Raw genomic sequence first — 5,444 nt, 5'->3', positions numbered from 1 at the left:
TCAGGCGTGATGGTGCAGATGAAACTTCAATTTTGCTGAAAGCCTTCCCATTTTCTCTTGAGGGAAAGGTAAGATAGTGGTACTACACTCAACCCGCAGCAACTGTATCCAACTGGGATACACTCAGAAGAGAATTTTTGGAAAAGTTCTTTCCAGCTGAAGTTACTGATAAACTGCGGAAAGATATTTCCATGATTGTTCAGGATGATTCTGAAACTCTCTATGAGTATTGGAAGCGCTTCAATAATCTTCTAGAAGCTTGCCCCACCATATGATTGATAATATAGTGTTACTCGGCTACGTCACACAGGGCATGAGGCCCCAAGATAAGACCACATTGGAAAGTGCTAGCAATGGGTCTATGAAAAAGTACAAGACCACTGATGAGGCATGGAAATTGATCAGCAACTTAGCTGAATCTACTAGGAATCACAGGCAGAAACAAGGCCGTGCAAAAGTCGTTGTAGAAGTATCCTCTAGCAGAGAGACTGCTGCTTTAACTCAGAGTATCTGTGAAATGACCAACTTGCTGAAGCAGATGCAATTGAATCAACAACAAGTTCAGCAAGCTCAACCTTCTCCAACACAGCAAAACCAACAGTTAGTCCCACAAAAACTTTGCAAAATTTGTGCTGATTATAACCATTATCCTGATGAATGTCCGCAGCTCTAGCAGGAAGACAACACCGTGGCAGCCACTCATAACTTCTATGACCGCCCCAACCAAAGGTACAATCAAAGTGGCAATTACAACCATGGGTGGCAGGACAATTCTAACCAAAATTGGAGGGACAACAACAACAGAGGAGGCAGAGATAATCAGGGAAATCAGAGGTGGAATAACAACAACAACAGGCAGCAGAACCAGTACCAGCCTTACAGAGCACCTCACCTGAGGCAATCCCAAGGACCACAGAATACCCAACAGCAAACCTCTCAAACTACCTATCCTTCGTCTTCTGCGAATGATGACCTACTACAATCTATTGATCGGAGACAGTAGACCATAGAAAATAACATTAATGCCATTCTAAATGGTCTGAACGCTACTTTGCAAGCTCTTGTCTCCCAAATTGGATCAATGAATAACTCTAATAACCAACCTTTGAGCTCCAGTGGAATTCCTTCTCAACCATTATCCAATCCCAAGGGTGGTATTAATGCCATCACCCTAAGATCCGGAACCACACTGCAGGAGAGGACTCAGGAGGAGCCAAACCCACCAGAACACGCTTCAGCTGAAGAGGTAGTGGAAATAGAAGATGTTGAAGAGGAAGAAGACATACAGGACATAGCTGAAAAAGAAGAAGCTCAACCACAGGAGGAAGCATCAAATGGCGCAGACACTGCAGAAGACACCACTCCTATCCCATTTTCACAACTTGCAAGGAAGCCCAGGAAGTAGCTGGAACCTGATCCAAAAATGGTAGAGATATTCAAAAAGGTTGAGGTAACTGTTCCTCTATTTGATGTTATTCAACAGGTACCTAAGTATGCAAAGTTTCTAAAAGATTTATGTATGCATAAAGACAAAATTAATGACTTAGAAACTATTCCTTTAGGAAGTTTCATATCTGCTTTAATGGGTGGTTTACCTGAAAAGTGTAGTGACCAGGTCCTTGTATGGTTAATTGTACTATTGGTGGTGTAGTATTTTCTGATTGTATGTGTGATTTAGGAGCATGTGTGAGTATAATGCCTTTGTCTATATATGATGTTTTGAGGCTCCCTCCCTTAAAAAGGTCGGCAGCTCGTTTTGTGTTAGCAGATAAAAGCATTATTACAGTGGTTGGAGTTGCTGAAGATGTATTAGTGGGCATTAAGGGACTCACGTTCTCCACTGATTTTTATATCCTGGAAATGCCCCAAAATGACTCAGAGAAGCCATCATCAATCCTACTCGGAAGGCCATTCCTGAAGACCTCAAAGTTTAAATTAGATGCTTTTTCAGGAACATACTCTTTTGAAATAGATGGCAGAGTAGTAACCTTCAATCTGAATGGAGTTATGAAGCATCCTCCGGAGGATCACTCTATCCTCCAGTGTGACATTATAGATGAGAATGTGGCTGAAGTTCACCAGGAGGAATTTGAAGAGAAGTACATAGGACAAGGTCCAAGTGTGGGGACATTCTCAGAGGACAATGACAGTGCTTTGCCATTGTTACCAGCTCTAGACAACCCAGAGCCTGACCATGATCAGAAGTTAGAGCTAAAACCCCTTCCTCCACACCTCAAATATACTTACCTTGAAGACAAGCAGAAGTTTCCAGTTATCATTGCAAGGGAGCTCACTTCTCAACAAGAAGAGCAGTTACTTGGTGTGCTGAGGAGGCACAAAAAGGCAATTGGTTGGAGTTTGGCAGACATAGTAGGCATCAACCCTCAAGTCTGTGAGCATAGAATATTTTTAGAAGAGGGAACAAGACCTGTTCGTCAACCCAGAGAAGACTGAACCCCACTATCCTCGAGGTTGTCAAAAAGGAAGTGACCAGACTACTGGAGGCAGACATCATCTACCCCATCTCAGACAGTGAATGGGTGAGCCCAGTACAAGTAGTGCCAAAGAAGTCTGGAGTCACTACAGTGAAGAATGAGCATGGAGAGCTCATGGCAACCAGAGTTCAGAACGCCTGGAGGATCTGCATTGACTACAGACGCCTCAACCAAGCAACCCGTAAGGATCACTATCCTCTTCCATTCATTGATCAAATGCTGGATCGCCTGTCAGGTAAATCGCATTATTATTTTTTAGATGGTTACACAGGTTATTTCCAGATTTATATAGCTCCTGAGGATAAGGAAAAGACCACTTTTACGTGTCCTTTTGGGACTTATGCTTACAAGAGAATGCCCTTTGGCTTGTGCAATGCACCAGCTACTTTCCAAAGGTGTATGATGAGTCTTTTCTCTGATCTTATTGAGGACTGTATGGAAGTTTTTATGGATGATTTTAGTGTATACGGCGATTCCTTTAGCCTTTGCTTAGATGGATTATCTAGAGTATTAAATAGATGTGTCAGTACAAACCTTGTATTAAATTTTGAGAAATGTCACTTTATGGTAAAACAAGGTATTGTACTAGGACATGTTGTGTCTAATACTGGCATTTCTGTAGATCCAGCAAAAGTGGATGTCATTTCTAATTTACCTTACCCCTCTTCTATGAGGGAAGTCCGTTTGTTTCTTGGCCATGCAGATTTTTACAGGAGATTCATTAAGGACTTCAGTAAGGTAGCACTTCCCTTATCCAGACTACTGCAGAAAGATATTGAGTTCGAGTTCAGTGAAAATTGCAAACAAGCGTTTGATAAGCTGAAGACCGCCCTGACTCAAGCTCCAATTGTGAGAGGACCAGACTGGAGCCAACCATTTGAAATAATGTGTGATGCTTCTAACCATGCCGTAGGAGCAGCACTGGCTCAGCGTGAAGGTAATGATCCTTTTGTTATTGCTTATGCGTCTAAAACTTTAGATGCCGCTCAGTCGAATTACACTACTACTAAGAAAAAGCTTCTTGCTATTGTTTTTGCTCTGGATAAATTCTGAGCCTATTTACTTGGTACTAAAGTAGTAGTGTATTCAGACCACGCAGCTCTAAAGTATTTATTAGCTAAAAAGGAGTCCAAACCAAGGCTTATACGTTGGATACTGCTATTACAAGAATTTGATTTGGAAATTAAGGACAGGAGTGGTAACCAGAATTTAGTAGCAGACCACTTGATTCGCCTTGAGCATATCACAGATGACTCCAATCCTATAGCTGATAATTTCCCATTTGATAACCTGCAAGCAGTATCTGAGATAGTCCCTTGGTATGCACCTGTAGCTAATTATCTAGTTAGCCGCACCTTTCCTCCGAACTTTTATAAGCATCAAAGAGACAAGCTGAAAAGCGAGTCTAAATATTATATATGGGATGACCAATATTTGTGGAGATGTGGCGCTGATTAGGTAATTAGACGGTGTGTGCCTCAATCAGAATTCCAGTCCATCTTAGATGCCTGTCACTCATCTGAGAGTGGAGGACATTTTGGCCCTTAAAGAATTGCTAGAAAAATCTTGGACTGTGGATTCTTGTGGCCTACTCTTTTTAGAGACGCTGCTGAATTTTGTAGATCTTGTTTCCCATGCCAGAAATTTGGTAATATATCCAGGAGGGATGAGATGCCTCAACAAATTATGCTTTTCTGTGAAATTTTTTATGTTTGGGGCATTGACTTCATGGGTCCATTTCCAAATTCTAATGGTTATTTTTATATATTGTTAGCTGTAGATTACGTTTCCAAATGGGTGGAAGCAATTCCTACCCGCACTGATGATGCTAACACTGTTGTTTTCTTTGTGAGAAACCATATTATCTGTCGCTTTGGATCACCACGAGCAATCGTGAGCGATCAAGGCACCCATTTTTATAACAGGAGACTAACAGGATTAATGAAGAAGCATGGGATAATTCTTAGGGTTGCAACAGAATACCACCTTCAGACTAATGGACAAGCTGAGGTGTCAAACAGAGAAATAAAATGTATCTTGCAGAAGATAGTCAAACCTCATAGAAGAGACTGGAGCACCAGGCTACAAGATGCACTTTGGGCGTACAGAACCGCATACAAAACACCCATTGGGATGAGTCCTTTCCGCTTAGTTTATGGAAAAGCTTGTCATCTCCCTGTTGAAGTAGAGCACAAAGCCTTTTGGAAAGTAAAGGAGTGCAACATGGGAATTGAGGAAGCCGGAGTTGAAAGGAGATTGCAACTGCAAGAATTGGAAAGCCTTCGCCTGGAAGCTTATGAGAACTCAAGACTATACAAGGAGAAGATGAAGGCTGTGCATGATCAGCACATCAGGAGGAAAGAGTTCCAACCTGGGGATTTGGTCCTCCTTTACAAATCTCGACTGAGGCTCATGCCGGGAGAGTTGAGATCAAGATGGGAAGGTCCATACAGAGTAGAGAAGGCCGAACCATACGGAGTTTATCACCTAAGCCATCCTTCAAGCTCTGAACTTATCAAAGTTAATGGACATCGTTTAAAGCTGTACCATGATGAGCAGCTGAAGAAAAACAAGGAGTTCGAGATCTTCCTCTTGGAAGATCCCCACATAGCCGAAGACTGAGCTAGTGGAGCATCCAACTTATGGACGTTAAAGCAAAGTGCTAGGTGAGAGACAACCCACCATGGTATGATCGTTCTCTTCTTTATTTTTAATTTTCCTATTCAATAACTCTTCTCTTTATTAGTACATTTCGTGCATCTGCATTTACATACCTTTAAAAAAAAAGTTACGCGACGCGACCGCATCATTGACGCGTCTGCGTCGCAAGGAGATGGGAGAAAATAATAAACGAACAGAGAGTCATGCAGAAGCGTGGCTGGAGGTGTGCCCGTGGCACAAATCGTCCCACGTGACCGCGTCGCTGACGCGTCTGCATCGAATGGGAAT

This window comes from Arachis ipaensis, chromosome B05 (assembly GCF_000816755.2).
Source record: "Arachis ipaensis cultivar K30076 chromosome B05, Araip1.1, whole genome shotgun sequence".
In the NCBI taxonomy this organism is placed as follows: domain Eukaryota; kingdom Viridiplantae; phylum Streptophyta; class Magnoliopsida; order Fabales; family Fabaceae; genus Arachis; species Arachis ipaensis.
The sequence above is the reverse complement of the archived record's forward strand: the minus strand, read 5'-3'. Positions refer to the sequence as shown.